The following is a 10,759-nucleotide window of genomic DNA, read 5'->3' on the forward strand; positions in this document are numbered from 1 at the left end:
ATTTATTTGTTTTTCATGAAAAACATCACTAACAAGAAAACCAGAAAACTCTGGTTGACGAATTTCCTGTCCAAAGAAAATGTATGTGAGATGCCAAATCACGATTAAAAGAATGCCTGGTGAGTTTGGAATCAGCACTTGGGAAGTTGTTTGTATTATTTTGCCTACTCAATCATTAGAACTCCTTCGCAAGCTTCTAGAAAGCTACCTTTTGTTTCTCATGAATTTTTGGCCACCTGAGTGCATGCTCTCTCTCTCTCTCTCTCTTTCACAGGACTTCCATTAAATGGGAGCTTACCCAGTGGAAAGAAGTGGCCATCAAAGAAGGATGCACTTTTCTCTAAAGGGAGGAGAGAACTTCCACTTTGCTTATGGCCCTGTCTAAATACTGACGGAGTTTGTGGACTCAACAGGCTTCCATAGCCTCGGCAGCTCAAATCAAGAGCCTTGGGTTCCCGCCGGCGCCGTGGCTCACTAGGCTAATCCTCCGCCTTGTGGCGCCGGCACACCGGGTCCTAGTCCCGGTCGGGGTGCCGGGTTCTGTCCCGGACGCCCCTCTTTCAGGCCAGCTCTCTGCTGTGGCCAGGGAGTGCAGTGGAGGATGACCCAAAGTCCTTGGGCCCTGCACCCCATGGGAGACCAGGAGAAGCACCTGGCTCCTGCCATCGGATCAGCGCGGTGCGCCGGCCGCAGCGCGCTGGCCGCGGTGGCCATTGGAGGGTGAACCAACAGCAAAGGAAGACCTTTCTCTCTGTCTCTCTCTCTCTCACTGTCCACTCTGCCTGTCAAAAAAAAAAAAAGCCTCAGGTGGTCACTGACTTCATATGTAAGAGTGTTAATTGTTAAATCAACAACAGGAGTCACTCTGCACTAACCCCAAGCAGGATCTCTGTCCTCAATGAGTTGTATTATGAGAGTTAACTGTAAAACTAGTTTTCAAACAGTTTTTTTTTGGTGTGTGTGCATATGTGTGCAAATTGTTGAAACCTTTACTTAGTAGAGTCGGTCTTCCATATATAAAGTTAATTAAAAATTAATCTTGGGGTCAATGCTGTGGCGTAGCCAGTAAAGCTGCTGCCTGCAGTACCAGCATCCCATATGGGCGCTGGTTTTGTACTGGCTGCTCCACTTCTGATCCAGCTCTCTGCTATGGCCTGGGAAAGCAGTAGAAGATGGTACAAGTCCTTGGGCCCCTGCACCTGCATGGGAGACCCGGAAGAAGCTCCTGGCTCCTGGCTTCGGATCAGCTCAGCTCCGGCCGTTGCAGCCATCTGGGGAGTGAAGCAGCAAATGGAAGAGATCTCTCTCTCTCTCTCTCTCTCTCCTTCTGCCTCTCTGTAACTCTGCCTTACAAACAAACAAATTAATCTTTAGAAAAGAAAATTAATCTTAATGGAGAATGGGACTGAGAAGGGGAGAGGGAAGAGGAGGAGGGGTGGGAGTGTGGGTGGGAGGGCACGTATGGTGGGAAGAATAACTATGTTCCTAAAGTTGTACTTATTAAATTTGTATTCCTTAAAAAAAATAAAATAAAAATGGGAGCTTACTCCTATATATCCTTTTTTGGCAGTTAAAAAATTCAAATAAATTCAAATAAAAATCTAAACATATCCAAATAGCATATATATATATATACACACATACAGATATATAGATAGATAGCTTGTTAGCTGCCACTCCCGATTCCTTCTTACCCTTACTTCCCAATAATCATTTATTAATTTTGTGTATCTGTGAATTTTCTGTGTCTGGACATTGCATATAAATGGAATCACACAACACGTCATTTTTGTTTCTTGTTTTTATCACACAGCATATGTTTGAGGCAGGTTCACTCATGTTGTAGCATGCATCAATGCTTCATTCCTTTTTAGAGACATAATATTGCACTATAGAAATACATAATTTTTTGTTTACCCATTCTTCCGATGATAGACACTCAGATCTTTCCTGTTTTTGGCTGTTATAAAGAATAGAGATACAAATATTGGTATACAAGTTTTTTATTAAAGGCAGCATTATTGGGGCTGGCCATACTGCAGTGGGTTAGGGTGCAGCTTCAGTGCTGGCATCCCATATGGGAGCCAGTTCCTGTCTCAGCTGTTCCACTTCTGATTCAGCTCTCTGCTAATGCACCTGGGAAAGCAGCAGAAAATGGCCAAGTGCTTGGGCCCCTGTACCCACATGGGAAACCCAGAGGAAGCTCGGGGCTCCTGGATATAGCTTGGAATAGCCCCAGTCATTGTGGTCATTTGGGAAGTGAGCAGTGGATGGAATATCCCTTCCTCTATCTGTCCTACTCTCTCTTTGTAAGTCTGTCTTTCAAATAAACAAATAAATCTTTTTTAAAAATCAGCTTTGTATCTGCTATCGCCTGGGAAAGCAGTAGAGAATGGCCCAAGTCCTTGGGCCCCTGCACCCGCATGGGAGACCTGGAAGAAGCTCCTGGCTCCTGGCTTCAGAACGGCGCAGCTCTGGCTGTTGCAGCCAACTGGGGAGTGAACCAGCAGATGGAAGACCTCTTTCTCTGCTTCTCCTCTCTCTATGTAACTCTCTCAAATAAATAAATAAATCTTTTTTTTAAAAAAAGCAGTTTTATTGAGACAATAGTCCACATACCATACAATTCATGCCTGTAAAGTGTACAATTCAAGGATTTTAGTAAGTTCTCAGGTATGTATGACCATCAGCACAGCCCATTTTACAACACTTTCACCATTCCCCAAAGAACCCTTGTACAAATGGGTACCATGCCTGTACCAGCACCACCACACCACTCAGCTACCCTTCAGCCATACACAACCATTGATCTATGTTTTTTTTTAATTTTATTTAATGAACATAAATTTCCAAAGTACAGCTTATGGATTACAATAGCTTCCCCCCACCCATAACTTCCCTCCCACCCACAACACTCCCTTCTCCCACTCCCTCTCCCCTTCCATTCACACCAAGATTAATTTTCAATTATCTTTACATACAGAAGATCAATTTAGCATATATTAAGTAAAGATTTCAGCAGTTTGCACCCACACAAAAACACAAAGTGTAAAATACTATTTGAGTACTAGTTATAGCATTAAACACCTAAGAGTAATTGTGTATTAATTACAGAGTTCAACCAATAGTTTTAAGTAGAACATAAAAAATACTAAAAGGATAAAGTATTAAGTTCTTTTTTTTTTGTTTGTTATATAGTTATTTTTTTATTTAATAAATGTGAATTTACAAAGTGCAACTTTTGTATTGTTGTGGCTCCCCCCAACCTCCCTCCCTCCCATGGCCCTCCCCTCTCCCACTCTGTCTCCCACCCCGCCCTTCATCGAGTTTCATTTTCAATTACCTTCATATACTGAAGATCAACTTAGTATATCCTAAGCAAGGATTTCAACAGGCTGTACTCACACATCCGCACAAGGTATAGGGTATTGTTCGACTAGTAGTGTTGTTTTTAAGTTTCATAGTAAAACACATTAAGGACAGAGATCCTACGTGGGAGCATGTACCCAGTGACTCCCGTTGTTGATTTAACAATTGGCACTCTTATTTATGATGTCAGCAATCACCCGAAACTTTTGCTATGAGCTGTCTAGGCTATGGAAGCCCCTTGAGTTCACCGACTCTGAACTTGTTTAGTCAAGGCCGTATCACAGTGGAGGTTCGTTCCTCCCTTCAGAGAAAGGCGCCTCTCTCCTTGATGGCCTGTTCCTTCTGCTGGGGTCTTGTTCACCAGGATCTTTCATTTAGATTGTTTTTTGCCACCGTGTCATGGCTTCCCATGCCTGTGAGACTCTCATGGGCCTTTTAGCCAGATCCGAATGTCCCAAGGGTTGATTCTGAGGCAGGAGGGCTGCCATTCTATGAGTCTGCTGTGTGTCCTGTTTCCCCCGCAGGATCATTCTCTCCCTTTTAATTCTATCCTTCATTAGTTGCTTACACTGGTCTTATTTGTGAAATCTCATCGACACATACCCTATCTTTTTTGATCTATGTTTAATCTGTGTAATTTTCTTTGTGCTGTTCATTTCATAGAGATAGAATTACACAAAGTTCTGTATTTTATGATTGGCTTCTTTTTTTACCCTAATATTTTCTACATTCATCCATGTTGTAGCATGTGCTTCTTTCCTTTTTATCATTGAATACTATTCATGGTGCGAATTTAATACAGTTTGTGTGCTCATTTGCTATTTGTATTGTTTCTATTTTTGCCTATTATGATTATTTCTGTACACGTTTTTGGGTGCAAATATATTTTCAATTGACTTGTTACATAACTAGAAACCTACATCATAGATCATATAATAATTTTATGATTAACTTTTGATAGAATGTCAAACTTCCACAGTGGAATAATTGCTCATTGCCAGTAGGATTTACTGTGATTAGTTCTCCATACCTTTGTCAACACTTGTTTGTTTCTGGATTTGCTTTTGTTTTTGTTTGTGATAACCATCCTAGTGGGTACAAAGTGGTATCTTGTGTTCCCTGATGCTCACTCTTTTTTTTTATTCATTTGAGAGGCAGAGAGTGAGCGAGTGAGAGAGAGATCTCATCATCTGGTTCATTCACCAGATGCCTACAGCAATCAGGGCTGCATTGGGCCAGCTGTAGCTGGCTTCTGGGACCTCAATCTGGGTCACTCATGTGAGTGGTGAGCGCTCAATCACTTCAACCATCACTGCTGCCTCTAAGGGTCCACATTAGCAGCAAGCTGGAATTAGGAGCCAGAGCCAGGAATCCAACCCAGGTACTTAGGTACTGGAAGTGGGCTTTCTTATTGAAGATTAGTGGTTTTTTTAGGTGAATTTTTTCCTCTTATTTACTTACCAGAGGATAGATAGAGAGAGATCCACTGTTCCACTCCTGAAATGCCTGCAAATCCCCATGGCTAGGCCAGATTGAAGCTTGGAGCCAGAAAATCAGGACTTCAATACAGGTCTTCCATGTGGGTAGCTGGGACCAGACTACTTGAGCCAAAACCTGCTGCCTCCCAGGGTGCAAATAGGCAGAAAACTAGTTTCAACAGATGAGCTGTGACTCAACCTCAAGCACTTTGATATGGATGCAAGCAAGCATCCTGAGCTACATTTTAACTGCTGCACCAAATGCATACCTCTTTCCTTTTGATTTTGAGTTACATTACTGTAATGATTAACAGTATTGAGCATCTTTTCATGTGCTTACTGGCTGTGTATATAGATTTTTGGATGTTTATACAAATGCTTTTTAAAATCTACTATATTTAAGAGCAGTTTTAGATTTAAAGCAAAATTGAGAAGAAGGCACAGAGATATCCCCTAAATACTCCCTACCCCCACACATATATAATCCTTTCCATTATCAACATCCTCTACCAGAATGGGGCATTTACTACAGTTGGTGAAAGCTACCTTGACACATTATGATCACCCAAAGAGCATAATTTACGTTCGGGTTCCCTTTAGGGGTTTGTACATTACATGGGTTTGGACAAATTTATAATGACATATGTCCACTAATATAGCAACATAGAATAGTTTCACTGCCCTGGACTCCTTTGTGCTTTGCCCATTCAATCTTTCCTCCCCACTAACTATGTCTCCATTGATTTGCCTTTTCTAAAAGGTTACATAGTTGGAATCGTATAGTATATAGCCTTCTCAGACTGCCTTCTTTCAATGTTCTTTTTTTTAAAGGTTTTGACATTGTGTATAGCTTATTTATTTACTTATTTATTTTATTTTTTGACAGGCAGAGTGGACAGTGAGAGAGAAAGACAGAGCGAAAGGTCTTCCTTTGCCGTTGGTTCACCCTCCAATGGCCGCCGCGGCCAGCGCGCTGTGGCCGGCACACCGCGCTGATCCAGTGGCAGGAGCCAGGTACTTATCCTGGTCTCCCATGGGGTGCAGGGCCCAAGGACTCGGGCCATCCTCCACTGCACTCCCGGGCCACAGCAGAGAGCTGGCCTGGAAGAGGGGCAACTGGGACAGAATCTGGCGCCCTGACCAGGACTAGAACCCGGTGTGCCGGCGCCACATGACAGAGGATTAGCCTAGTGAGCCACGGCGCCGGCTCAATGTTCTTTTATTCATTCATGGAAAGGCATAGTTACAGTGAGAGATGGGGACATACACACACACAAACACAGAGAGAGAGAGAGAGAGAGAGAAAGAGAGAGAGAGCGCTTCATCTGCTGGTTCTCTGCCCAAATGGCAGCAAATTGGTGCCCAACTGGGATGCCTCATCGCAGATGGCTGCTTAACCAGCCATGCGAGAACAATGGCCTGCCTGTAATTTTAAGAAAAAATCTGAGGCCAGTCTTGTGGTGTAGCAGGTAAAGCCGCTGCCTGTGAAACCAGCATCTAATATGGCACCAGTTCCAGTTCTGCCTGCTCTACTTCTGATTAAACTTCCCGCTAATGGCCTGGGAAAGCAGCAGAGGACAGCCTAAGTCCTTGAGTTCCTTGACCCACATGAGAGACCCAGAGAAAACGGTCTCCTGGATTCAGACAATCCAGGCTCAGGCCACTGTGGCCATTTATGGAGTGAATCGATGGGTGGAAGATTCTCTCTCTCTCTCTCTCTCTCTCTCTCTCTCTCTCCCCCCCTCTCCCTCTCTCCCTCTCTTTCTGTAACTTTACCCTTTCAAAAAATAAATAAACATTAAAAAATGGAGCCAGCACTGTGGCACAGTAGGTTAAGCAAAGGTGAGGGCACCTCATAGCAGGGATGGTTCAAGCCCCAGCTGTTCCGAGTCAGATCCAGCCCTCTGCTAATGTGCCTGGGAAAGCAGCTGAAGATGGCCCAAGTCCTTGGGCCCCTACACCCATGTGGGAGACCTGGAAGAAGCTCTTGGCTCCTGGCCTAGGTGTGGCACAGCCCTGGCATTTGTGGCCATTTAGGTGTAGAGCCAGCAGATAGAAGATCTCTGTCTCTGTCTCCCCATCCCTCTCTCTGTAAAGCTACCTTTCAAATAAATAAATAAATGTTTGAAAAATATTTGCTTGTGCTCTTCCACAGGAGGCCTGCACGGTGCCAGTTTTGCCGCTGCCATGTCTCCAGTGTTCCCCGAGAAGTTCCAGCGCACTTTGCGAGTACTCAACACTAATATCCATGGGCGGCACAAAATAACCTTTGCCATCACCGCCATTAAGGATGTGGGATGAAAATATGCCAATGTGGTGCTGAGGAAAGCAGACACTGACCTCACCAAGAGAGCAGGAGAACTTACTGAGGATGAGGTGGAACAGGTAAGTACCATTATGCAGAATCCATGTCAGTACAAGATCTCAGACTGATTCCTGGACAGAAGGACGGAAAAGATGGCAAGTACAGCCAGGTTCTGGCCAATGGTCTGGATGACAAGCTCCGTGAGGACCTGGAGCGGCCCAAGAAGATCCCCACTCATAGAGGGCTGCACCACTTCTGGGGCCTTCATGTCAGAGGCCAGCACCAAAGACCACTGGGTGCCGCAGCTGTACTGTGTGTGTGTCCAGGAAGAAATGTGTCTGTGAGCTTTGTCTGTTAATAAATAGGTAATGTACTTATACAAAAATCTGATTATCATGATAGGGATTCCAGGGGACCCTGGATAGGAAAGAAAAACATAGCAACAAAAAACTCACTATATAAATCTGGATCCCTGAGCAAGAGGGAGACTGGAGATGGGAAAAATACATACAATGTAATATTGGGATGTTGAGTGTGCCCAACAGACCTGATTTGAGACCTGTGCCCACTTCTATACTAAAAAGGCTAGTCCAATGTCATTTCCCTGATTGGTTCATGTAGCCTGGCTCATAAGCATGTGCTTTCAATTCCCTGATTGGTTCACATAACATGTCTCATTAGCATACACTTTCAGTTCTCTGATTGGTTGTTATCTCTGCTTTCTGATTGATTACTATCCCTGATCTCTGATTGGTAGTTATTCTGACCTCCTGATTGATGGTTACCCCTGTCTCCTGATTGGTTGTTGTTTTTACTCCTCCCCTGATTGGTTAAAATCGGATCCAGATTTCAGAAAGGGGCCAGACAGCAGCAACTTGTGATAAAAGAGCCAGCACCGCCAAGCTTCTTTGGCAGCTCCTCTGGTTTCTTGCTTTCCATAGAACTCGCTTTGCTCACAGCCTCTCTTGCTGTGGAAATTGTTCTTTGGTTGAGATAAGAAGCATGATCACCCCGCAGTTCTACAACAGCAACATTCTGTAAAGCCTTACTTAAGCTGTAAAGGAAATTTCTTACTCCTATTTTCCTCACATGGTCTACTGCATTAGTGGTTCGCATGTCAAGAGTTAGACTTAAACCTTTGCCTAGCTCCTCCCTGAATACACACGTAAGTTCAGTCAGTTACTGAATCTTAGTAATTTTTTCTGATTTGAGTTCGTTTCTCCTTTCTCATCTATACAGCCATTTGCTTCTGGCTCTGAAAAGAAGCTTTAGAGCTTATTGTGAGTTTGATTTGCATTCCTCTAATGACTAATAATGTTGAGCATCTATTCATGTGGGAATTGGCCATGTTATACACGGTTTATATGCGGTTTGGATGTCTATTCAAATGCTTTTAAAATAGATTATACTTGAGAGCTATTTTAGATTCAAAGCAAAATTGAGCAGAAGGTACAGATATTTCCTAAATACCCCCAACCCTCACACATATATGACCTTTCCCATTATTGACATCCTCTATCAGAATGGGACATTTTTTACAGCCAGTGAAAACTACCATGACACATTATGATCACCAAAAAAGCATAAATGAAGTTTGCATTCCCTTTCAGGGTTTGCACATTATCTGGATTTAAACAAATTTATAATGATGTATGTCCACTATTATAGGACCATAGAGTAGTTTCCCGGCCCTGGAACTCCTTTGTGCTCTGCCTATTCAGTACTTACTATATCTCCATTGATTAACCTTTTCTAAAATGTCACATAGTTTGGGTCATATACTATGTAGCCTTTTCAGAATGCCTTTTTTTTCTTTTTTTGATTGATTCATTTGAAAGGCAGAATTACAAAGAGAGAGGTAGAGGGAGACAGAGGGAGATGGTGAGAGAGAGACAGACAGAGAGAGAGACAGAGAGAGAGAGACAGAGAGAGAGAGAGATCTTTCATCAGGCAATTCACTGCCCAAATAGCCACAAAGCATCTCCCATATGGGCTGATGTGTCACAAGCGGCATCTTAATCAGCTATGCCAAAGCAATGGCCTGTCTGTAATGTTAAGAAAAATTCTTGGGCCCGTGTTGTGGCATACTGGGTAAAGCTGCTATCTGTGGAACTGACATTCAATATGGACACTGGTTGGAGTCCCAGCTGCTCCGTTTCTGATCCGGCTCTCTGCTATGTCTTGTAAAGCAAGGGAGGACTGCCTAAGTCCTTGGGCCTCTGCACTGATATGGGAGACAGAAAGAATCTCTTGGCGCCTTGCTTCAGACATTCAGGCTCCACTATTCCTATTCAGGCTCCACTTACCATCCAGTTTCCTGCTATGTACACACAACGATGCAACAGGTGATGGTTCAAGCAGTTGGGTCCCTGCCACCCATTGTGGAGTTGCAGATGGAGTTCCTGGCTCCTTGCTTGGGTTTGACCCAGCCCCACTGTTCTGGGCATGTGGAGAGTGCATGATGAGACAGAAGATCTTGTTTGTCTTTGTCTTTGTCTTTGTCTTTGTCTTTGTCTTTGTCTCTCTGCTTCTCAAATAAATAAAATAAAACTTAAAGTCAGGAGAGATGCATTCTTTATTCCTCACCACACAGAAATCTCTAGAGTATCATTTTCTTTGACAGTACTGGAAGATGTAGTATTAATAAAAATGCTAATTGCTAGTCTCCTAATGAACACTTTGACTTTCTTCCTCATTTATTTTCATGTTAGAGCGTAATATCAAGGTGTCCAGAAGACAGATTCTAGGTCTGGAGAAGATCCAAAGGAGGAAGTTGATGGAAGAGAAAATGCAGGGTGAAAAGGAGCGTGCCTAGGGGTTCAGGCTGTTCCGGTGAGGAGCTGGAGGATTAGCCTTAGGTTAATGTCCTGCCCCTTATCCCTACAAACAAAGGCACTCACACTCTGAAATTCTGGCTGTGCAAGATCCTGGAAGGATAAATAGTCCCACTTCTGGGGTGGCTGGGACAGAGGGAGGTTGATGGGCTGGACCCCAGTTCCTCTCTTGGGATTAGATGAATGAATTTCTCTCTCCTAAGAAAAACAGTCTTCTACTGGTATGATGTTAGCTGTGTATTTTTGTAGATATTCTTTATTGAGTAGAGGAAGTTCTTTATTTCTAGTTTACTGGGAACCTTTATCATGAATGGAAAGTTGAATTTTTCCAAATTTTTTCAGTGCCAATTGATATGATCATAGGAGTTTCCTTTTTTAGCCTGTTTATGCTGGTCCCATTGAATGGTTTTAAAATGTTGAACCAACTTTCCCTACATGGAATAGTGCCCACTTGTATAATTATTTTTATACATTATTAGATTCAGCTTGCCAGTATTTTGTTGAGAATCTTGCATCTAAGTTCATCGAAGGCATTAGTCTATAGTTTTTTTTGTGCTATCTGGTTTTGGTGTCTGGGTAATATTAGTCTTAAAATAAGTAGAAAAGTGTTACTTCCTGTTATATTTTCTGGAGCAGATTGTGAGAACATGATATTTCTGTGCAAATATTTTGCATAATTATTCAGCTAAGCTATATGTCCCTAGAGATTTTAAAAAAGATTTATTTATTTGAAAGACAGTGTGACACAAAAAGAGGGGGAGAGAGAGAGAGAG

At 43.0% G+C, this 10,759-nt stretch overlaps 1 pseudogene; it reads left to right on the forward strand.

Moving 5' to 3' along the window:
- Positions 1–7,034: 7,034 nt before the first annotated feature.
- LOC100340605 (small ribosomal subunit protein uS13 pseudogene) lies at positions 7,035–7,521 on the forward strand (annotated as a pseudogene).
- The last annotated feature ends 3,238 nt before the right edge of the window (positions 7,522–10,759 follow it).

This window comes from Oryctolagus cuniculus, chromosome X, assembly GCF_051225735.1.
Source record: "Oryctolagus cuniculus isolate XC-2025 breed Fujian yellow rabbit chromosome X, ASM5122573v1, whole genome shotgun sequence".
In the NCBI taxonomy this organism is placed as follows: Eukaryota; Metazoa; Chordata; class Mammalia; order Lagomorpha; family Leporidae; genus Oryctolagus; species Oryctolagus cuniculus.